We start from the raw sequence: 26,783 nt of genomic DNA on the forward strand, positions 1-26,783 counted from the left end.
CGTTTTATTGTTTATTGTTTGAAGAAATGGGTAGTATGTCTGTGGTAAGCTAGGCTGCGCTAGATTAGCTCACGTACAATTCCCCTTTCTACACCTCTATCGCTAGAGGCTAGCCAACATTCCAACAACCTAAAAACATTTTATAATTTTATTACGTTCGTTCTTTCCTCTTTCTTTTACTTTTCACTTCTCGAGCTGCACGGTCATCGTCCCAGCCAGTGGCTAACCTCCGGCGATACGCTCTCTCGTTCATCGACCTCCGCGCGACATTCACCAACACGCCGACGTCGATACGAACCAACCCGCACGTCTCTCGCAATCCAACCATCGCACCGACTATTTGATAGCTGAAAATTTTGTTTTCCCCCACGAACACATACCGACCGGACGAAAACCACGTTCTCTTTCTGTATCGTCGCATATCAACCTGTCGTGCTGATATTTAAAATAAATATAAATAATAGTATTGTCGAAACAATTTGTGTCGTGCGTATTATTTTTCAAAACTACCTCCACCTTCACAAGGTTCGACCGGCCAACCGCGGACACCTACCAGGATCAACACCACCGTAGCCGTGTCAATAGTGTACATTGTTAAGCCAACAGGCTCTATTTCATATTATACTCTTGTTGAGCTGGCATAGGTAGGCCAACAATTATATTACATTATTTTACTCATTGTTCCTATTTTTTTTTGTCATTTAGGTACTATATTGGGCCAATAAGGCTATTAAATGCATTCATTTTAATTGACATTATTATTGAATCGGAGTTTATAAATTGTATAAATTATCGTTATTATATATTGTTATATGGTATTTATTATTATAGTGGGTACAAAAAAGAAGACTATTGTTGTTATTGATAAATATAATTATATACAAATTTTAACTTTATCATATACAATTATCATTATTATATATTGTAAGTAGTGAATTAATTTACTACTGCCTACCAGGGCCGTCCCGAGGGGGGGGGGTGTAGGGGGGCCACCCCCCACAACTCATCTAGTGGGGCCCAGTCGGCACATAGCTTAGCGATCCGTTGAGTCGGCAATTTTAACAATATTCAACAATTATAATATTATAATAATATTTCAAGTATTTGAAAAAATATTTTATATTGCACAGTCAAATTATGAGTTCAAATATTTTGCTATGAAATTTATATAACTACTTTATTTATAATTCAATAAGAATATCATAATTAATAATAAATTAATAACTATTAACAGTAATAACTGATAAGTAAAATAATAATAAAATGACAATGAAATATTGTCGTTCCATCCGAATAATATGCTCGATTCTCGATAACAATATGTCAATATGTTAAAAATAGATCTGATGTACAAAGTACAAATCGTCAAATCGACTGTCTGTACTCTGTATTGTCACCCATATGGCTATACAATATCACTACATAGTGTACATGATAGACTGAACAGTTAGTAATACGCTGTTATTTTCCAAACTAAGCTTAACATTTTGCAAAAGTTTTTCAGTCTCTATAATTTTATATTTTTACTTTTATAATAATGAGTGCCACAATTAATGTTAAACGTAAGAGAAAACGTGTTAAAGTCGAGTGCTTAGAATGTGGAAATACATTTGACGATGATTTTAAGAAAAAGCACGAAGAGAAGTTACATAATGGTAAACGGATAAATGTGAAACATGTTGGCGCTCCTAAAAACCCGTTCGAAAGTGCGGCCAAAACTTCACAACTTTTATCCAAACAGATAAAACTGCATAATATGATTCCGGTAAGCTTTTATATTTTTTAATTGTTATACACCGTAATTGAATCCAATTTTAAATTTCACATTTATAATATTAGTTCTTGATACATTATGTATGGTAAAAAATATTGAGAATAGAATTTTCATATAACATTAAATATACAGACATACAGATACAGTGCTAAATAAATTTTAAAATATAAAAATGTTTTTATTCTGATTTCACTATAAGTGCCTACTACCTACTATATAATATGTATAATTTTTAATTTAGTCAAGTTCAACTCAAACAATATGTAGCGTATCCAAACTGAAGCTAAACGTGAAGGAATAACAGAATCTGTATTAGATGAGGTAAGACATTAAAATACAATGAAATATACATATATAGAACTATTGGTACATTATGCACAAAAAAAACAAATTAAAGTAACGTTTTTCATGTATTATTTGATATACAATAAAATATTACAAATTCCCTCTTTTTATTTCCAGTAGATAGTACTTATACAGGCTCTAATCTAAAAGATCTAGATTTAGTCCAAACTCAACTAGAGATATTATTTAACATGTTACAAGATGATTCAAAAAATTTTGAATCCTTAATGGAAAAGTCTGAGGAAGTCAAACATATTTTACCATGTGCTAATTTATTATGTCGTTTGGCGTTAACTCTCCAGTGAATGTTGCCTCAAATGAAAGGACATTTAGTAAATTAAAATTAGTGAAGACATTTCTTAGATCAACAATGAATGATGACCGGTTAAATTCCTTAGTAATATTAGGAATAGAAAAAGATATTGTAGACCAATTGAATATTAACAAATATTAACAAATATTAAAAAATATTCTAGTTCTTAGTTATAACATATTCATACTTACAAGCCTGGGCAAGTTAATGATAATTTTTAACTGAGTTAAGTTAAGTTAATGGAAAACATTTTAAAAAGTTTAAAGTTAATAGTTAATCTAATTCTTTTTTTAACTCAGTTAAGTTAAAAGTTATATGAACATTTTCAATTAACTTATTAACTTAAGTTAAGTTATTTTTTTTTTATTTTATATTTATAATATCAATATAAATAATAAAAATCCTAAATATTATTGACCACAGGAAATAGCCAATAGCTTTTCTATATATAGGTATTGAATTAATATAACTATGTAATAAGTATGAAAAAAATACAAAATTGAAAATGCCGAAACAAATACAATCTTTTATTCTATTGATTTATTAACACACTAATACAGACAACTGACAAGTATTATACATTTTTTTAAAATTATTAAATAAAAATAACATGGTATTTAAGAATGTACTCTGAATACTTTTTCAGGAAACTAAATGTCTAAAACTGTTTGAGAATATAGCCAACTATATACTTCATTATATTTATTATTTAATTATTTATAAATTAACTAAACTCGAATTTGATTAAAAGTAACTCGTTATTTATTAAGTTTATATCAATTAAAATAAGTTAAGTTAAAAATTAAGTTTATGAAAATTAAATTTTAAAAAGTTAAGTTAAAAGTTAAAATTAACTTAACTTTTAACTTTTTAACGCATTTATGCCCAGGCTTGAATGTATCTCTACTATCAGGTTATGCATACAAATAATAATTAATAAGTGTATAATATATTTTATAATTATAAAATATTCATAAAATGTTATGATTAAAGTGGAAAATCAAGTGATTTTTTGAAATGTTTGCAATGAATTTTCAATTTTTTTTTGTAGAATATAAATCTCGAAACATAAGAATTAGGGTACAAAATTCATTTTAACATAATTTGAAATACAGTTCGAAATTTTAACATATTCATACTTATATATCTATTATAGCCGAATATAAATTTTGAAATATAATAATTATGGTGGAAAAATTATTTGAACTTAATTTGAAATAGAGTTCTTAGTTATAATGATATGAATTCATACATATATGTCTAATATCAGGCCATGCATAGAATTAAACATTATAAACACGTAGTTTAAGGTTAATATTTAATTATAATAAATTATAACTAACAGTTTTATGTTTAAAAAAACTCAAAAAACTTGAAGGCAGATATTTAAAAAATAAAATCACACTTCTTATCTAAAGTATGTTGAATATAATATAAACTTAAGATTGAACATAAAACGTATTTAAGGTGCATATTATAAATAGTGTAAAACTAAATAATGATTTAAAATTAAATAAACTTACGTTGCTCTATTATAGACAGAGAATACCCGACAATAATTAATAAGTGTATAATATATTTTATAATTATAAAATATTCTTAAAATGATATGATTAAAGTGGAAATTCATGTGATATTTTGAAATGTTTTCAATGAATTTTTAAGTTTTTCGGTAAAATATAAATTTCGAAACATAAAAATTAGGGTAAAAAAATCATTTGAACCTAATTTGAAATAGAGTTCTAAATTTTAACATATTCATACTTATATATCTATTATAGCCGAATATACATTTTGAAATATAATAATTATGGTGGAAAAATTATTTGACCTTAATTTGAAATGTTTACTATCAGGCCATGCTTAGAATTAAACATTATAAATGTGCAGTTTAAGGGTATTTTTTAATTATAATAGATTATAACAGCTTTTTTTTAGAAAAAATTCAGATATTGAAAAAAAACACACACACTTCTTATCTCAATTATGTTGAGTGTTATATAAACATAAGTTTAATCTTTAAATATATAAAAGATGCATATCATAAATCGTGTAAAATTAAATCTACTTACGTTTCCCTATAATCGACAAAGCATATCCGATAATTATAATCAGCTAGTGTATAAGGTATTTGATAATTATAAAATTTTCATAAATTGTTATGATTGAAGTGGAAAACCAATTGATTTTTTTGAAATGTTGGCAAAGAATTTTTTAGTTTTTCGGTAGAATATAATTTTCGAAACATAATTATAAGGGTAGAAAAATCATTTGACCTTAATTTTAAATAGAGTTCTAGGTTATTATAACATAATTCATTCTTATATGTCTAATATCAGGCCAGGCATAGAATTAAACATTATAAACACGTAGTTTAAGGTTAATATTTAATTATAATAGATTATAACTAACAGCTTTTTTTTTAAGAAAATCGGAAAATTGAATGCAGAGATTTAAAAACTAACATCTCACTTCTTATTTACATTATGTTGGATATTATATACTAACATAAGATTAAATTTAAATATATTTAAAATTTTAAAATGTATATTATAATTAATGTAAAATTAAATAATGATTTAAAATTAAATCAACTTACATAGCTCTAATTTAGACAGAGAATTCATGATAATAATTAATAAGTGTATAATATATTTTATAATTATAAAATATTCGTAAAATGTTATGATTAACGTGGAAAATCATGTGATTTTTTGAAATGTTTTCAATGAATTTTTAAGTTATTTGGTAGAATAAAAATTTCGAAACAAAATACTTAGGGTAGAAAAATCATTTGACCTAAAAATGAAATAGAGTTCTTAGTTATAACATATTCATAATTATACGTCTACTATCAGGCCATGCATAGAATTAAACATTATAAACACGTTGTTTAAGGTTAATATTTAATTATAATAGATTATAACTAACAGCATTTTTTTTTTAGAAACTTGGAAAATTGAATGCAGAGATTTAAAAAATAACATCTCACTTCTTATCTAAAGTATCTTGAGTATAATATAAACTTAAGATTAAAATTTTAACATATTTAAGATGCATATTATAAATAGTGGAAAATTAAATTATATTATTAGGTAAATAAAATTAACATACGATGTGCTATTATAGACACAGAATACCCGATAATAATTAATAAGTATATAATATATTTTATAATTATAATATATTCATCAAATGTTAAGATTAATGTGGAAAATCAAGTTATTTGTTTAAAATTTTTGATACGAATTTTCAAGTTTTTCAGTTCAATATAAATTTCATAACATAATAATTAGGGTAAAAAAATCATTTGAACCTAATTGAAATAGAGTTCTAAGTTATAACATATTCATACTTATATGTCTACTACCAGGCTTAGAATTAAACATTATAAACGTGTAGTTTAAGGTTCATATTTAATTATAATAGATTATATCTGACAGGTTTTTTTTTTAGCAACTCGGAAAAAATAATTCAGATATTTAAAAAAAGAAATCACACTTCTTATCTAAATTATGTTGGATATTATATAAACATAAGTTTAAACTTTAAATATATTAAAGATGCTTATTATAAATCATGTGAAATTATATTATAACTTTAAATTAAATCAACTTACCTTGTACTATAATAGACAGAGAATACCCGATAGTAAAAATGAGTGTTTCATATAGTTCATAATTGTAAAATATTTATAAAATATTATGATTAAAGTGGAAAATCAAATCATATATTTGAAATTTGCAATGCATTTTTAAGTTTTTCGGTAGAATATAAGTTTCGAAACATAATAATTAAGGTAGAAAAATCGTTTGACCTTAAATTGAAATATAAGTACTATAAGACGCCGTGCAGGAGTACAGCTAGCGCTTCGGGTTGACTATTTATGAAGTACTTACAGGATATTACTACGCACGTTTCAATGGTATTTTAAGAAAAAATATTTGTTATTTGATATTCGTATTTGAAAATGTAACACAATTAATGTAATAATTTCAATCAATATTTTGAAAACAATGCTTAAAGTTGTTATCAGCTATATTGCCTATACAGTATAGGTACTGGCGTACTGCATGTCTGCCCTCTGCTTCTGCATATACTAACTGAAAGTATCAAACAACTAATATTTTTAAATAGTTATTATTTAGTAATTATTAGTGAAAACTGAAATAAACAATGAGTGATTTAATATTACATTATGGTTTTCAAACTATTTTCTCTAATAAAAAATATAATAAAGATAAGTCATTAAATTTACTTAAAAGTGGACATGTCATATATGTCCAAGAACTCAAAACTGTTATGGGTCCATGTATTATAAGTGGTCAAGTTATAAGACAAGCTTCTGTTACTTCTCCACCTTACAGAGTAAAAATTGAAGTAAGATCAACAATAATTGTTTTTTTATTAATAGTGTTCTGTGTGTTACTTATGAAATAAGTACCTAATACTATATATTTAAAAAATGTTAGTATATAAATATATTATTAATTTTTAATTTAAAGTTTTAAATTTTTTTTACTTTATAATAAACTCATAATATGAAAGATAAACAAAATAAACATACCTACCAATTTTAAACACATTAGTTAAAAATATTCCAAAACTATTTCATTACAATTATAATTAAGACAAGTATCTAGGTTGATACTAAATACTAATACTTGTATTTTGAACTGTTGTCAACAAATGTTTACTATGCCTATTTTATTAGCTTGATGGTTCAAGGGTAATCAAGTCTGCAAACTGTGAATGTGCTACTGGGGCTGGCGAAAAATGTAAACACATTGGTGCTGTTTACTACTATATTAACAATGAAGAATCGTCATTAAAAACTGATTTACCTCAAACATGGGGTAAGCCATCTAAAGCTGGTGAAGAAAAATATAAAAAAGGCAAACAAATTGCAGAGTTATTTAATCCAAAAAAACCTTGATTAGATGTAGCTCCTGTTGATAAAAATTATTTCATCAAAAATTCCAATCTGTTGTCATTGTCTAGTCCATTGAGTTATAATTTGAAAATTGAAACACAAACACAAGTAGAAAGAATTTTTTTTTAATTACATTCATGTTTCTGAAGAAGATATAAAATATATTTTTAATAAGACTCTAGAACAATCTGGTCATGTTTGGTTAGAAAATAGAAAATTTAGGATTTCAGCAAGTAATAAAGCTCATAAAATCAAGACTTCAAAAACCTCAACAGATGAAAAAAAACTGGCTCTAGCAAAAAGTTTATATAATAACAAACAATTAACAGGAAAGGCTGCAGTAAATGTAACTTATGGACTACAAAGTGAAGATATAGCTTTTGAAGTCTATTCCAAGATGGTTAACTTATTGGTAATAAAATTTGGACTAGTCATTCATATAAAGAAACCATGGATTTGTGCTACACCAGATGGTATACTAATAGTTGATGGTACACCACAAAAAGTTCTAGAAATTAAATGTCCAATTTAATTTAAAGATAAGGACATTGTTGATCCCATTACTAATAAACCTAATTTAAGCTATTTAAAAATGATTGATAGAAAAGTCAGTCTGAAAAAAGTCATATATACTACACACAATGCCAGATATTAATGTTCACTTCAGGGTTAAATGAATGTGATTTATTTATTTACAACAATATTAAACCAGAATTATTGTCGATTAAAAAGGATGAACAATTTTTATCATACCAAAATTAGAACATTTTTATTATTCATTTTATTTACCTGTTTGTTATACTTAACTAGGTATGAAATATTATACAAAAAATATACAAGTTTAAATATTAATCATTCTAAAATATGTAAGTAGAAGTAAAATTTTTTTAAAGTTTTACCTAAGTATTAGTCCTATTTCATTCGAATATTTGTATCCTGTGACAATTTAAACTATTAACTACCAGAGCGCGCTGTTTTCTGGTGGCTGCACGGTGTCTACACAGATTATATGAAAACAGATAGTGCACTTCCTATAACGCAATGCAAAAAATGAATACGGTGTTCTAATTGGTTTCCGCCCAAATCAGTGTTACCACAAATGCCAATGCTAATTTATTTGATATACATTCATACAATATTTTTGAAATTTGGATAACTTACTCACGTTTTATACGTAGGTATTTCATTTTTTGTCATAAGTTCTTCCAAACCAAAAGATATGTTATTCCTGATTTCACCAAAATCTTTTTGTTTGTTGTGTAATCTTTTTGCGTTATTACACACCGAATGAACAAAAAATCAATTTTGAGTCATTTCGATACACTAATGTTTGAAATTACTTTATTATTAGGTTTTACGTGGTTTATAAACAATAACATTAAAAGTAAATACGATAGGTAAATTCTGATTCCACCAAAATGTTGAGTAAACATTTCCATAAAATTTCTTTGGAAAAAACACCAAATTAAGCATGTAAAAACATATATTTTTTTATAAAAGATTACAATAATATAAAAAATACACAGTTAATTAAAATATAATACATAACAATAATAGACATTAATCTTAAAAATTAATGCTTCATAATTTATAAAACAATATCAAGTTTTTAAACAACATAAGAAAAGTGAAAATTAATAAAAAATTAAAATTATTTAAATCTTAATTGTACAAGTAATTAATTAATGTCATTTTGTTTGTCATATTACATAAATCAAATCCTACATAAAGAGTATTAAAATTTACAAAAATGTTTTTTTAATTAAATACAATTTAAATTACTTAATATTATTAATCTTGTATGGTAAGTACTTATTTATCTATAGATGATTTAATATAGATAATTCGTATAATCGTTGTAAGATAATGAATGTGATGATTCTGCACTAAAAGGACTGGAACATGATGCTCTTGCTGCCTGAGCCTCAAATTCTAACCTTTCCTTTTCTTCCTCCAATTTCTTTTCTTTTTCTCTCTCCAATAATATTTCAGCTATAAATTACAGTTTTTTGTTTATAATAAAGTAGTTTATTTATTTGCAAAGCATTGGCAAACGCATTGAAAAAAATCATATAATTTGATAATACATTTTAGACTTAACAAATTAGAAATTTTACAGTTTAACTTATTTTACAAAGAAGGAAAAATGGGGTGCAACAAAAGATCATTTCCTGAGAAGAATTATAGTAGTGTTGCATCCCGACTAGGTCGATTCATACATCAACATATGAAAATGAATAAGTCGTGGTTGTTCAAGTGTAATTTAACGTTTATTAAAATAGAACTTGCATGAATACAGAATATATAAGCTTAAAATATAACCTTACAATAAAAGATGTTGAGTGGTGTTACGACCTGCCTCTGAATGTCGTGGATATCCCTAACCGTCTGGCGACTCCGTCATACGAGGCGTCCCAGAAAGACTGAGTATTCCAATACATGATTCTTATGCAGTATTAATTTAAAACTTACGAAAATGTGTCATTGCACAACCTTATGTATAGGTAATTTTTAGTACGGACAGTATGGGTCCGTAACAGTAGCTGAACAATCCATATGCATCTCTCAGCCGTGTAGCAGCAGCATAAAAGCATAAGCAAAAGCAAAACCAAATTAGAAGTTTCCATTTGGTATAAAATATATTAATTTAAATAACAAAAAGTCTTACCACTAAATATTGTTGGACATTGTAAGACGGTTCTTATTCCTGGGATTTAAAAACATATGGTCTTCAAAATGAACACCACATACTCTATAACTCTTTTGTAAAGAAGCAGGATCTTTTCCTAACAAATGTAATGTTTGACATTTTTCCATCCATTGTTTACACCTATAATAGAATATAATAAAATAGTAACACAACAAATCATAAGATATACAGATTAAAATTATATAATAAACCTAAATACTCACCTCGATAAGTCACTTGGGAATCTAAAATAGCTAATGTCTGTGGTTTTTGACATTTTATTATTGCAAAATTTAACTGCACAAGAAGTCATTTTGAAAAAACTGAGATTTTTAAAACACGAGTGTTCAATGAAAAATTAAAAAATTTGTTTGAGGTTTTGTATGTTTTGATTTTATGGATATCACTATATCAGTATATCACCATCAAGTGTGCCACCAGTATACGGTATAATTCAAATATTTTAAGTCCGCTAAAATAGTCACATTGATTTCGGCGGAGACCTTGGCGGTGATCTTATCAACCATTTTTTGTTTACATCGAAGTGCACTATCTGTTTTCATATAATCTGTGGTGTCTATATAAGTTTATAACTTATAACATATTCATACTCTTATATCTACTATCAGGCAATGCGTAGCATTAAACCTTTTAAACACGTAGTTAATATTTAACATATAATAGATTATAAAACACATGTTTTTTTCTTATCAGCTCGGAAAAAATAATTGTGCGATTGCGGCTGCACAATGAAGCCGGGCAACGAGTGTACGTGAGTGTGTGTATGTGCAGGTGACCGTTATACGTACAACCGACGCGTTCGCTATCTCCGTCGTGAGTTTTCTGTCGAGATGTGCAGAAGGTAAGGAGTGGACTGTATAGTAACTTAAAAGCTAGGTAGGACTATAGCAAAGGAAAATAACAACGGTTTACTTTTGGGTATAACAATTTTCATAACAATTTATTTTGATATTTATGAAGTTCAAAATTGCTTACGAGCTAAGGTTAGTAAAAATAAACCCAACAGAAAGTGCGCGATTACAAGACGAGGTGATGACTAAATTCGCGAATAATTCAAATACAAAACATTCAAATAATATTATATAAAAAATGATGTAGCGTAATGCGAACACAAAAGTTAAACAGTAGTGAAAATAGTAACCATAGATATATACAACAACTAGATAGCCGTCTCCTTCTTGTCATCGAAGTCGGCCGCCATTTACAAAGCAGGCAATGTTTACAAAACAATATTATCAGTATTCAGCTATCACACTATATTAATTAATCAAATAAATATATTATTATGTCTGAAATCTGAACTCTATTAAATTCAAAATTTCAAACTAATAACTATTGCTCAATATATTATATTTTGTTACGTACCTAACTTATGTAATATCCAATTACTTTATTGATTTATAGCAGAGTGTAAAGAATTAATATGGATATTATTGTTTGAATTAGTTAGGTACCTACCAATTTGGTTTCACCACCGCCAGAAACAAATTTAATATAGGTATGTAGCCATGTAGGTACACTTTTTTGTCAACTATTTGTTTTATAACTTATATCAGCTATTCTTTCCACATGTGTGTGTAGACTATAATATGCCTAAAGAATAATATTGTTTATTATGTCTTATTTGTCTCAAAGTGAAAACAAATAGTATTTGTAATATTAATATATTTATTTATGTAGGTACAAAAGTTTAATTTATACTTTTAAAAATATACAGTATTTGTATAAACTTACAACTTGCAAGTAAACAATTTTATGAAAAAAAAACAAATTAAAAACTTTAAATATAACAAACAAAAGGTTTACTGGTGATAAAATAAAATAGCCTTAGTCAGTGTGTGGCGTTTTGTTTTGTAAAACATATCCTATAGGTATCTTCCATTTGCCATTACAACTTGTTAGCATGAAAACAAGAGCTTCGGTGGCAGTATTATTTGTACATTCGATACCTAAATTATTACCAAAATCACAATAACCTATAAACTGTTTGCTTTTTGGATCCCAAATAATTTGTTGTTTTATAGCCATTGCATCAATAACTAGGTTATAATGTTTGTCGAATGGTTCCAATTTTTCAAGTGCACTTAAAACGTCTTTAAAAAACCCGGGTTCTCCATTTATGGATGAAGTCCAATTCCTTATTGCTGATACATGTGGAAGAGCTAATATTGATCTAAAAATTATACTTATAGTTAGTAATATTAATACAATTCCAAGGGCGCCCATCAATCAGAACCTAGGAGGGTGACAATATCATAAAAAAATAACTAAGAACCAACTAAATAGATTTTATTAAAGAACAGAAAATAAATACACAACATAGATAAATAATGTACCTATGTAATATGGGCAAGCCCTCCTCCCAATTTGCACCTATGGGTTACATGTCACCTCCTTGCACCCCTTAATAGGCACCCTTGTACAATATTTTGTAAAATGTTTCTAAAATTGTATTTAAATCTTAAATGCATTCAAATACATATAAATAAAGCTGATTAAAATATTTATATTAATAAAATAGCTAATTAAAATATTAATATTAATATAAAAGCTAATTAAAATATTAATATTAATATAGCATCCAGTATTACAAAGCGTAAGCAGTTGGCTTGTTTTTTTAGAAATGATTGCATCTTACAATTTAAGTACAATAAAAAATATGTCAACCCATGTAGACACATTTTTGTGTACATATGAGAGAAATTTGTATATGAAAATTGCAATTTTACTAACCGGCAATATTGATAAGCTTTAGGTGAATAGTAGTGCAATGGCAAAGCAAATTTTTTTATTTCAGCGCTGTAACGCTGACCTTTAGCATGCCTTTTACAATTTTTCAGCTGATTCATAAAAATTTCTTGAGAAAGCCCTTCAAATTTACTACTTATAACTTCACCATCATCACTATTCAACAAACCTTTTTGTTTTAAAGATTTCAATAGTTGTTGTAAACTATTTATCTTTAATCGCTGACGCCTAACTCTCTGTTGTAACAGTTTCAGTTTTTTCTTCAGCTTGGTTTTAGTTGGTGTAGAATGGGTAATAGGCGATTTTGTAAAGTTCAATCTCCTAGCAGGTGTTACTAATGTAGAAAAGTGCTGAATACATTTTGAAGGTGTCTTTAATAAAGGAGATATAGAGTGTGGTGTTTTGATGGGGGTTAAACTAACATTTGGTGGTGTAGTAGTGACAGATAAATCAATTGCAACTGATTCAATAGATTCCTGCGATTTCAATATTATAGGATTTAAATTAGGTGTAATTGTCATACTGGTACTTTGTAGTGGGGTTTCATGAATAGTTTCAATATTACACATTTTTTTAGGAGGTTCCAAACTTTCAGACATAAGAAGTGAAGGAACCGATTCACCTTTTAACATTAATTTATAACTTCCTCCAGGTCTTGGCACAAAATCAGAGGGTAAAAAATGGTCACTACATACTCTACTAGAATTATTCGGATTAAATCCTTTACGCTTAACTGCATCAATCCATAATTGTAGTTTATAGGGATCTTTTAAAGGAAACCTACAATTCATCAAATATACAAATAATAATCAGATTCAGGTCTATTTTTTCCAAATAGAATACTAAAAGTACTCACTTAAAAAAATGTTTGGAACAACCACGTTTCTGTCTGTTTGTACATCCGTGCACTGAACATGAGACAAGCATAATGGCTAATAATGTTTTTTAAATGTACGCAACTTTATTGAACCAGTCAAGTCGGTAACACACTATCAAAAGTCGCAAAGTGTAATACTTTATGGCCTACCGTAACGTCGCAAATCTCTGTATTGAGTATTCGAAATTCATAATATGGTGAATGATAATAAGTTTAGCATTATCAGTATCCTCATGATAAGAATATATGTAAACATTGCCTGCTTTGTAAATGGCGGCCGACTTCAATATCGGTCACTACTGTTGTACGAAGACGGCTATCTAGTTGTTGTATATATCTATGATAGTAACGTGCGTACGACCTGATAACGGTGGGATGACGATTGACAACACGGCGACGGTGCAGCTGTTCCGCAACAACGATGATCGGCAAGGTAAGGTTGTACCAGATTGCGCCAATGCTCCGAATGTTGATTACGGCAACGTCGAGTGTTGCTTGCTGCGATACAATTCGGGTAAGACACCCACAACTACTGACAATGCGGGATGTGTCAATTTATTCACGGGGTGGAAGCCCGTTGTTGCGAAACAAAATAACAACGAATTTAACAAATCCCACGGTCGGCGGTTAACGCACTGCGTAACGCCGTGTCCTAGGTGAATCCGACAAATGCGATAATCGTTATACGAAGCGACCGATGCGATTCTTAAAATAAACAAAATAACCCAAACAAATGGAAGTGGCCTACGTGACACGACAAATACGACCGGTTTTTCGTATGCGTTTAGTCGTACTAATTGAAAAACAAAATAGTTTGTTTTTGGTGTTTGGTCGTTGCGTCGTGCGATTCATACGTATCGTAATCATGGAATTATTAATTACGGAAGTTCAAAAAAGAAAAATTTTATGGAATAAATGGGACAAAAAATATAAAGACAGGGTAATTTCTGACAAGGAATGGGACGAAGTAGCCAAAATAACAAAAATGAAAAATACGTATTGTATATTTTAATAACTTTTATTGGCTACATTATAATATATCTAGATATAGACATAGAGGCTAGAATAAATAAAATAAAAATACAATTAAATTATATTAATATGATTTTTTAGGAAAAATAATCTTAAATATAAAATACGTATCAATTGAAACTTTAAGATAAGATAAGACGAAATTGATAGAAATTATATGCAAAATTATACTTAATAAATAATAATAAAATGCAATAAATTAATATAAAATAAACTAATATAAATAATAAGTTACATCTCTTGCAATTATTATAAATACTTATTTTTACGCTAATTTATTAATTTAAAAAATTCTACAAACGTATTTCTTACGTCAATTGCAGTACGCGAAACACGATTATGGATCTACGAAGTCCCAACATAGCATTATTTTTTTCACGTACATTTTTATTCAAATTGTCTGACAGGTGATTTTGGCATGACGATATTTCTTTTTCCTTATCAATTATCACATTGTGTAATATGCAAATGGCTTTAACGATGTGATCAGCATTTTCGACTTTGGTTTCTATTTGCTTTTAGAAGAATTCTAAATTTCGAAGATGCAATACCAAAAGTACATTCGATCGTCATCCTTGCTCTTGAGAGTCGATAATTATAATATGATTTGTGGTCGTCCAACTGCTTTCTAGGAAACGGTTTCATATTATTTCTCAACGGAAAAGCTTCGTCGCCGATATGATATATATATATACTTTCTGATATGAATTCGTTAAATTACATGGACTTGGTAGCTTAAGAGTACCATTTTCAAGACGTTTGTAAAACGACGTATTACACAAAACACTGCCATCACTATCTTTGCCGAATGAACCAACGTCGATCATTAAAAATTTAGAATTGGCATCAGCGGCAGCCATTAAAACAATAGATAAGTATTGTTTATAATTATAAAATATACTACCGGAATTGTGAGGACATTTTATTCTAATATGTTTCCCTCCAATACTTCCAAGGTAATTTGGAAAATTCCATTGTGTGAAAAATTCATTAGCGACACTTTTAAAATCATCAACTGTAGGAGTAGGCATATGTTTTTTTTTTAATGCATTTCAAATAACGATACATACTTCGATGACTATGTTTGATACTGCAGTCTTTGAAATTCGAAATGTTAGCGCTAATTGTCGAAATGCTAATTCTGTTGCCAAGTACCTACATAAAAAAAATAATAAAAAAATGTATTATTTTAGATTCTGATCGGAGTGATGAATGTATTGATTTTACAATGATGTGTGTGTGTGTGTTAATTTATTTTTCGTTGGTTCTATGTCGCGTTGGTTTATTAATTTCTTAAATAATTTAAATTTTAGAGGAAGAAGTAAAAAAGAAATGGAGAAGTTTACGGGATACATTTTTGAGAGAAAAAAAAAATTAAAAAAAGTCGTTCCGGAGATTTGCAAGAAGGGGCTGAGGTGTATTTGGGAAAATGGTCTTATTATAAATCGATGATGTTTTTAAAAGATACACTTCAAGAATGTCCTGCCAAATATGGAGACCATGATAGTGATATAGATCATATTGATGACGATGACTCAAATACTATGAATATATTAAATGTGTCGGAAACTGAAACAGGAACTACTCAAAGAATTGAATGTATTCCAACATTTGAATCATGCAGTTCACCATCAATATCAATGTCAACAACAAAACTTATCTACCAATAATGCCGATCACTCACTGCCTCGCAAGAAAAAAAAATAAAGATAAATATTTAGAAGATTTACTAAACATCGAGAGCAAAAAAGTACGTACGTGAAGTTGGCCCACCCACTTTGGAGTAGAGACTTAAAATCTTCACCAATATTTTGCGAGTTATTTGCGAGAATTTGCGAGTTCACTTTTAGAATTTGCGAGTTAGCCGTTTATGAGCAGCAAGCAAAATAAAAATGGGTGGGCCAAATTCACGGAGCCCACCCATGTTGTCCTAAAACTTTGAAATTGGTATCAAATGATAGCCTCTAATTTGCGAGAATTTGCGAGTCCACTTTCAGAATTTGTGAGTCGACCATTTACCCACAAAACCCACTTTTTGACCGTGAACTTGGCCCACCCATGTTGTCCTAAAACTTTGAAATTGGTATCAAACGAAAGCCTCTAATTTGCGAGAATTTGCGAGTCCACTTTCAGAATTTGCAAGTAAGCCGTTTGTGAAATATTGATGGGTGGGCCAAGTTCACGTAGCCCACCCATGTTGTCCTAAAACTTTGAAATTGGTATCAAATGATAGCCTCTAATTTGCGAGAATTTGCGAGTCCACTTAAATTAAAAAAATATTGGTTGATATAAAAAATGTAATTTAATTAAAAATAAATAATTTAATTTAAAAAATATTAGTTGATATGAAAATATAATTTGTTTAAAAAATATTAATTGAATTAAAAAAACTGAGGATAACAAAATATAATCTAACGAATGAAAATAATAAAGTATAAAAAAAATTCAGTAATATAAAAATATAATATGGTTTAAAAAATTAGTTGAATAAAAAAAATATCGGTTGATATAAAAATACAATTTAATTAAAAATTAATAATGAAATTAAAAAATATTGATTGATACAAAAAATATAATTTAAATAAAAAATAATAATTGAATTAAAAAAACCGTGTATAAAAAATATAATCAACTAAAAACATGATGTATTAAATAAATATATCTACCTCAGTTGATAAAAAAATATTAATTGAATAAAAATAATATTGATTGATATATTAAAGGGAATTTAATTAGGTAATATTAATTGAATTAAAAAATTAAGTTAGTTTATTTGATTAATTTAGTTGTTTTTTATGTTATTTTATATTCAAAATGGCTTTTTTTTATTTTGCTTATTTTGCGTAAAGTATTTTTTGACTTCCATGTTTCATCTTTTTTTTTTACGTTTAAAATGTTATTTATGTGTTGAGCTAATACCTCAGTAGAGTTATTTGCGAGAATTTGCGAGTCCACTTTCAGAATTTTCGAGTAATATATTTGGGAAATATTGGCTATATTGGAAAGTTGAAAATAGCCTCACTAATATTGGTACGTAAAATGTAAATAAAACGCAAGCTTTGGTAGAAATAAACATAGAACGTGGTTAAGTTTGTTAAGTTAAAAAAAACTGAATCTCTAACCAGGGAGAAATGAGAAAATATTTCTTCTGTTTATGAAGATCTAAAGAAAAAAAAGGTTTATTTTTTCATAGCCAGTCAACCAATAATATAACTATCAGGCCTGGTCATCGAGAAATCTTCGGTCGTCCGTTGGGTCAGTCCAACATTTATAAATAACAATTCCCCTGTAAATCGAAAAAACTAATGAAAAATATGTGCTAAGCTAATCAAAAATATGTGGAGCTGTAAGTAGATACGTGAAAAAATCATTTAAATAATTATCTATACTAAGGTATTAGCTCAACACATAAATAACATTTTAAACGTAAAAAAAGCTGGTAAGTGGATGTCGCTCTGCTGTACATTAGGTGGTGGGGTGGACCTCTGACTAGGGTAGGTTAGATTTGAATGCAATGATAGGTATCATTGTATACGAAAAACGATTCTGAACGGAGATGATTTGTCAGTCTAGGATATATTATAGATTAATAAAAATTTTCAAATCTTTGATTTAAAAAGAAAATTTTGTATAAATTTCTAGCGAATTATCGTGATTTTTACGTATGTTGTCAAATTTTAAATTTAAATGCTTGTAAAAAAAAAATGTGACTATGCATTTCTTTTATTTTTCGACTGCTATTGTAAAAATATTTTAGGAACCTTGTATTAAATTTTCAAATCTTAGATATTAAAGGAAAATTTTTTATCAATTTCTAGTTTAAAATTATTTGCGAATTTTCGTGATTTTTATGTATTTTGTCAAAATTCAGACTGAATGCTTTAAAAAAAAAATATTCATATATATTTATTTTATTTTTCAAATGCTATTGTAAAAATATATTATGAGCCTTGTATTAATTAAATTTAACACAAGGCTCCTTGGTTTTTTGTTTTTTTTTTTAATTATTATATAGGTTATAATTTGTTGTTGAAGGTAAAAGTATTTTTTATTTTTTTGAGAATTTGTTTTATTATTATTATAATCATTTTCAGTGAAGGTACACTGAATTATTATTATTTGTTTAAATTTGAATATTTGACAATCATATTGTTTAACTATGTCTGTTATATACCTATATTGAGTTTTTTTGTTGTTTTTTTAAAAATATAATATAGGTTTATAGACCGGGATTGGTAAATTGGGTCCCATATGACCTTATCTCGGTAAATTGGGTCCCGGAAAAAAATATATAAATTAAAATATATGTGGTTTTTATAATATTATGTTCTAAATAAATAATATATGGTATAAATGATTAAAAAATTGTGTACCGGGAAAAAATGTTAATACGCTAAATGATATAGTACGTCAAATTTTACAAAAAATATTTAAAAATATTATGCTTTAGGTAAAAACTTAAATGATAAACATTTAACAAATTCTAATCGAGTTATTATATTATTAGTATATTTCATCATTTGTTCTCTTAAGTATTTTTCTTTACCGAGCGTGATTTTCTTTTTTTGTATTGTACTTCGTAGTTTAATATGTGTCTCAGACTGCATTTGTAATAGTTCGTCCTCAAAATTGAAAATATTAGGATGGGGACTATAAAATCTTCGGTTTAGTACAGCATGATAGGATTCACAACTATTTGTTGTACGCTTAGTGGTGGCTGCAAATTCAGACCAAATATCTGGGGGAAATGTAGCATCAGGTGAAATGTAGTTATCTAGTACATAATCGCAAAATGTTTTTATTTGTTTGTCATTTGGTTGTATTGCCATTAAATCTTGTGCAAAACATTCGCCAACTTCTTCGGGTCTTAAAAACGGCAAACCAAAAAAACATTTTAAAAAATCGCTTTTTTCTGTGTTTAAAGAGTTGTATGTGTTTACTAAACCAAGAGCTTGAATCTTTTTCCACCAATTTTGTCCTAAGTGGAAACGACATCCCTTTATATTGATTTTAGGCCAAACAAGCTTTGCAGCCGTATGTATAGCAATCTCAAAGTCTATAAATACTACATCAGGAGAAAATATTAATTGATATTGTGCACAACTATTTACAGTATGTTCAAATAAACGTACGTAGGTTTCTGTTTCTTTATTAGGTAATAAAAAAAACACAAGTGGAATATATGATTCGCCAACAAGGCCGTGAATGGTAAAAAATTGGTAAAAATATTTTGGACAACTTCTAAAAGTGCCATCGAAAAATATTGTACTAATTTCGCATAACACTTCTAAATTACTTTTTGTTGAAAACCCAATTATACCATTATTGCAATCATTAACTAATAAAAATGATTCATTTTTATTAGTAACTAATGTCATTTCATTCATAACAGTATGTGTTTCTGTTATGTTTTTTGGTATGTTGGGATGAACAGATAAACGTGCATTTCTTATATTTCTTTTTACTAAAGAAGTACCTATCATTTAAAGATAAACTATTTATATCAGAGTTTTTTAACTCTCTGCAAATAAGTTTCGATGGCAACACCGATATCTCTTCTACCGCTTTTCTCTTGAGATTATTACTTAATTTTTGCCGGTTGTTGTTCGCTAGGTTTATTGTGATTGTGATCATTAAAAATTTCAGTATCAACACCATTATAAGTTTTAAAAAAACACTTACATGTACTGTTACAGCAGGTCCATCTCTGTACTTCATTTTTCAACATTTTGTGAAACCTAAACTTATGACCATATTTTATAATAACAGTTTTGTTTTTTTCGCTAGTTATTATTTCCATTTTCAAGATTTATAAAAAAACAATAACTGTAAAATTGTGTAGCTGTATATAGCTGTAAGACACGATATAGTCACAAGTTGACGTTCAGCAGGCGACTAAAAATATAATGAAATACCCCAGATATCGTACGTGTATCTGTACGTAATCATCATCAAAATCGATAATAACTACTAACTGATACAAATATACTGATAAATATACTCGTATATATATCTATTAGGTTTAATCAAAGTTACGAGTTTACAACATTACGGTATTTAATTTTTGGAGAAAAGTGGCTACGGCCAGTGTAATACACACATTAACATCATGCGTAGAATTAATTGGTGTCCAGGCGGTGTACCACTGTATGCAATATGACGTATTATTGTAACATAATTATTCAAAAGTAAATTACATAAGTATGAAATATTTAAGTTTTAAGTTTTTAATATTTTAGACCTAATTGCGCCAATGATTTATAGCCGGGACCCAATTTACCTATTACCTTTTTATACCCGGGACTCAACTTACCGCTTTCAAAACGAACCCAAATTATCGCGGACCCAATTTACCTAGCTCCTTATAAACTTGTAATTCAATTAAAAATGGCATTACTTTCTTACCTGATCGTTACAATTAATCTTCCTTCGATTGGTATGGGATCTTGAAAATTTGTATGTTTAAGGTTAAATTCTGGTCTTATCATTTCTACTAAGTAGTCAAATGTTTCAACGGTCATCTTGGTATACGATCGAAACAAAACATCATTATTCCGGAGTTGATTATATAAATGGTAAAACTCTCCAAAAACAAAACGGTCTTTTAAAATGCCTGAATTGGTATGAAACGATCTTTTCATTTTTTTGTACCTGAACAAATTAATATTTATAATTTCACATTTTATTTGATATACATTTTGGTAATTTATAACATACCTTTTATATAATAAATACTTAAGTGCTGTATTTTTAGTTAGAACCATTTTATTTAATAAAGTTAATGGCAGAGACATATTTAACCAACACTGTAGTCTGTATGTATAAATATATTATATAGGTATAATGTATATATTAATAATACAACTTTAGAATATTAGGACACGACCGTTTCTGCGCTGCTGCATATTCCACTAGAGTCTAGCACGATCCACCGCAATAATATTATCGTATTCGTCGTAATGTCGTATTTACATTGGACACCATAGCGACAGTCGGATCGACGGACGACAACGCGATACGCGAATTGTATTGGTCGCGTCGTATAACGATAATCGCATTTGTCGGATTCACCTAGGACACGGCGTAAGACGGACGGGCGAACGAAAACCAAACACGTGCTTGTGAGCGAGCTAGGCTCAGATCGCACGACCACGCTCGGGCGGACGACGACAACAAAACGGTCGTATATGACACGAACGGCCAAAACGACGCAAAATCGCGAACACGACAGTTGCGATAGAAAGATGAGCACGGACGTCACGGTTGCGAAAAACATGAGCAAATAAAAAGGCGGTGTTAATGGAAAACGACGCACCGGTTCGCGTCGTTCGCGACAACAAAGTTTTCATGTATACGGCTGGCACACGACGACAATACGGTCATGACAAAATAGATAGGTATGTCAGCAACTTTTTGATACGCATCGTGTTCGCCAACCACTCCACCCCCCGTCTATTAGCTGGTTCGCATCTTCTCATTGGTGAATATAATATTCTAGGTCGTTTCATGTTATCACATGTTATCAATAAATATTAAATTAGTAGGATACTAAAGTAAATATTATTACTAAAAATTATTTGTTTTTACCAGAATTAAAATTTATGGATTTCCTATCTGCATCTGTTTGGCCATATTGGTGTATTTGTTTTTCCCAGCAATCCCTTAAAATTGGGTCTTTTGGGAATCGATGTAACATAATTTTAGGATTTTTCACCAAACTTTTTCTTTTGCTACCATTTTATACCAGAACTATATGGGACTATGGTGGGATGCGCTAACAGGACCAAAACTCGTATCGTTGCTGACATACCTATCTATTTTGTCATGAATACGGTGGTGTGTGTACAGCGACCGGCGCGGCGGATAGCCACAACGGGAAAGTCCCCCTCCGTGGTGTCAGCCGCGGACAACCAGGATGACAACGTTACATCGCGGGACGTGACAACCACGATCGCGCGAAATTTGAATGGGCGATTCTGTATCCAACAATAATTCAGATATTTAAAAAAATCACACTTCTTGTCCAAATTATGTTGAATATTATACAAACATAAGAATAAACTTTAAATACCTATATTTAAAATTTTAAAATGCATATTATAATTAGTGAAATATTAAATAATTATTTAAAATTAAATCAACTTACTCGGTTCTATAATCGACAGAGAATATGCGATAGTAATAATTAATAAGTGTACAATATATTTTATATTTTTATAATTATAAAATATTCATCAATTGTTATGATTAAAGTGAAAAATCATTTGATTTTAGATTCTGATCGGAGTGATGAATGTATTAATTTTACAATGATGTGTGTTTTTTTTTTGTTTTTGTGTCTGTGTACAGCATAACTAGTCGAAATAATGCTTCGATTTCAAACTTTGGGGGTGGTTTCCGATGTGAAATTGAAGATCCTTGGTGCATTATAGAGGTCAAAAGTAAACATTTTCCAACAGTTTTCAAAAAAATCGAGAAAAACAAAAAAAAAATGACAGAAAAACGGGAATTTTTACGCAAAATCAGTTTTCGACCAAATCGATTTTTTTATATGGTTGTAATTCAAAAAATAATCACTTTAAATACTTGAAATTTTCACCAAATGTTTATGTTAGTGTTCTCTATATACAGTTTAATTTTCAAAAATTTTTGACTTTGTTTGAGTTATTTATAGACCACTGAAATTTACACTTTTTTTGAGAATTTTTTTTTGAAGTGTCGGTAAAAAAATGTTGGACGACCAAAAAAACTTGAAAATTTAATACAAGGTTCCTTATGAGTTTTTCTTATTGTAGCTAAAAAAAATTAAAAATCGTAAGTCACAATTTTTTTTAATAAGCTTTTATAGTTCAAAACTTTACGAAATCTGTCGAAAACGCGAAAATTTGCAAGTAATTTTGAAGTTGAAAAATCATAAAATTTTTTGCGTTTATAACTAAGGATTAAAAATACAACACTAAGTTCTCCATAAGTTTTCCTTCAAGTAGCTATAGAGAAAACTCGAAGTATCATTATAGAAAAAATTTTAAGTGCGTTTGAATTTTAAATTTTTACGAAATAGCGTAACGATAACGATTTATCCTGAAACGATTTTAAATATTTGTTATTATTCAAAAAGTATAAGTCCTAGATACTTGAAAATTTTACCAGTTATTAGGATTGGTATTTTCTTTACATGATTAAATTTTCAAAATATTTTGACTTTTTTTGAGATATTTATAGACGACTGAAATTTTCAATTTGTCTGAAAATTTTTTTTTGAAGTGTCGATAAAATTTTTTTGGCCCTATCAAAATACTTGAAAATTTAATACAAAGTTCCTTATAAGTTATTCTTAAAGTGATTAAAAAATTATAAGAATACATAGGCACAATTTTTTTTTATAAGCGTTTATAGTTCAAATTTTTACGAAATCTGTCGAAAATGTGAAAATTTGCAAGTAATTTTGAAGCTGAAAAATCATAAAATTTTTTGTGTTTATAACTAAAGATTAAGAATACATCACTAAGTTTTCCATAAGTTTTCCTTCAAGTAGCTATAGAGAAAACTCGAAGTATCATTATAGAAAAAATTTTAAGTGCGTTTGAATTTTAAATTTTTACGAAATAGCGTAACGATAACGATTTATCCTGAAACGATTTTAAATATTTGTTATTATTCAAAAAGTATGAGTCCTAGATACTTGAAAATTTTACCAGTTATTAAGATTGGCATTTTCTTTACATGATTCTTACCGGTTCTTTTGGTTATAGCAGTAATAAATAAAAATAAGTATTAACTTATAGGGCTATATATGCGTATATGCCACCAGTCCCTAAAGTATTCAAATTTTCGTACTACACACATAGTTCCAAATCAGTCAAATCTAAATTACGTATCAAAATAATAATATGTATTTACAAAAAATTTTTTTTATATAAAACTCATTTTAAGGCTTCTAACACATTTTTACAATAGCAGGTGAAAAATAAAATTAAAATATAGTCACAATTTTTATTTACGAGCTTTCAAATTTTGAATTTTGACAACATACGTAAAAATCATGAAAATTCGTAAATTATTTTATGCTAGAAATTCATAAAAAAATTTCCTTTTATATCTAAGATTTGAAAATTTAATATAAGGCTCCTAACATATTTTTACAATAGCAGGTGAAAAATAAAAGAAATATATTGGCACAATTTTTTTTTACAAGCGTTCAAAGTTTGAATTTTGACAACATAAGTAAAAATCACGAAAATTCACAAATTATTTTAAACTAGAAATTCATAAAAAATTTTCTTTTTAAATCTAAGATTTGAAAATTTTTAATAATCTATAATATATCCTAGACAGATAAACTGTCTTCGTTCAGAATCGTTTTTCGTATACAATGATATAATAATATCATTGGATTCAAATTTAATTACATCCATTACAGTAACCCACTTGTAACCTAGCTACTATACAGCAGAGCGACATCCACGACTTACCTGCTTTTTATTATTACATATTTACTATATTTTGTCGTGCCAGAAGGGCCGCGTATTATTTTTATATTACAATTTTCTATATAAGCTTACAGCTCTGATAGCTACCTAATTTATATATTTATTCTGTTTGGTCATAAGGGCCGTGCATCTATGTAACAGATTTTAATTATTATACTTATTTTTATATTGTTGGACCAGAAGGATCACATTATTTACATTTGATAACAGCTTAAATAGCTGGTCAATTTATATATATTGCTATGGACTAGCGTCCCGCATTGTCTAGTTCACGGTCAACTAGGTACCAGCCGAACCAAGATAGGGTAGTAGGGTGCGACCAACTTTGTAATTATAGGAGAGAAAGCATTTCGAGTAAATCATTAACGTTAGGGCAACACGAAATCATGTGGTTAGACGACCATAAAAGATCGTTGATAGGTGTGCACAGGATGTGGGGTTATGCATCAATACAAAAGTTCCAAGAACCAATGTTATAATGTAATATCATAATATATATTTTTACATAATAATAATGTTAATAATAATATAAATTATCGAGGTCTGTAGCTGCATGGGATACGCAGTTAGCTCGTACGTGGGCGAGTGGCATTTCCGTCAATCTAGATAACTATACCACATCCGTGAGAGCAGCGACAAGAGCAAGTAGACTATGGGGAGTAGAGGGTAGCACTATATAAGAGACCCCGAAACGGCCTGTATTCAGACGCGACTTGACCAGACTAGCCAGAGCACCTTCACGCCAGTCTGTTGTTTAATTTAATTCATTAGACTTAGAAAATTTCTTATAATAAATATTTTGAACTTAGAAAATATTCGAGTCAAACCGAATTAATTCTAATCATTCAAAATACTTAACTTACATTCAGCTTTCATGTTATAAATAAATATATGTTTTACCACAATAAATAAACAATTAATCTAATTAAGAAGAATTCTACGTTGTGTAATTAACTCAAGAGTCACCTTCCAAACATCATCCTTGACTACTGATACCTGTAGGCGACGTGATCACTACAATATTTTGTCGACCCAAAAGGGCTATATAGGTATATATTATTATTTATCATCATATTCCATTGTGCCATAAGGGCTATACATATTTATTATACTTATTTAATTGTTAAGCCAGAATTATTTTTACACGAGCATCAGCTCTGATAGCTGTGCTTATCACTATTTGTTTTGGTTCGTGCCATAAGGGCCGAGCATATACCTTTACTCTGTTGGGCCAGAAGGGCCGATTCATTATATTTGTATTGTCAACCACAAGGGCTGCACATTTGCATTACTATATTTATATTACTTAGCCATAAGGGCCGTGATTTATTAATATTATATTTTTATACATTTGTGTTGCTGTGATTTTATTATATATTTGTGCAATTATTATTATTGTGTATTATACAGCAACAGCAACTTATTACTAGAAACTTTTTTACCATTTATTATTATTTGTTTTATTGTACACACCCACATACATACACACATTCATACACAAATACACACAATTCACAACACGCATTACGTAGCTCGACAGTATTTGCCCGGCAATCCCGAC

The 26,783-nt window shown here is 28.5% G+C and overlaps 1 pseudogene across 1 annotated transcript; it reads right to left on the minus strand.

Moving 5' to 3' along the window:
* Nucleotides 1-9,174: 9,174 nt before the first annotated feature.
* LOC149056945 (52 kDa repressor of the inhibitor of the protein kinase-like) lies at nucleotides 9,175-10,456 on the minus strand (annotated as a pseudogene). The gene is made up of 3 exons (XR_016191142.1): nucleotides 10,279-10,456; nucleotides 10,034-10,195; nucleotides 9,175-9,357 (listed from the first exon to the last, which is right to left on the minus strand). The product of XR_016191142.1 is annotated as a 52 kDa repressor of the inhibitor of the protein kinase-like (transcript).
* Nucleotides 10,457-26,783: the final 16,327 nt, after the last annotated feature.

This window comes from Diuraphis noxia, unplaced genomic scaffold (assembly GCF_037042655.1).
Source record: "Diuraphis noxia isolate RWA-SAM2 unplaced genomic scaffold, SU_Dnox_SAM2 contig0003, whole genome shotgun sequence".
Classification (NCBI taxonomy): domain Eukaryota; kingdom Metazoa; phylum Arthropoda; class Insecta; order Hemiptera; family Aphididae; genus Diuraphis; species Diuraphis noxia.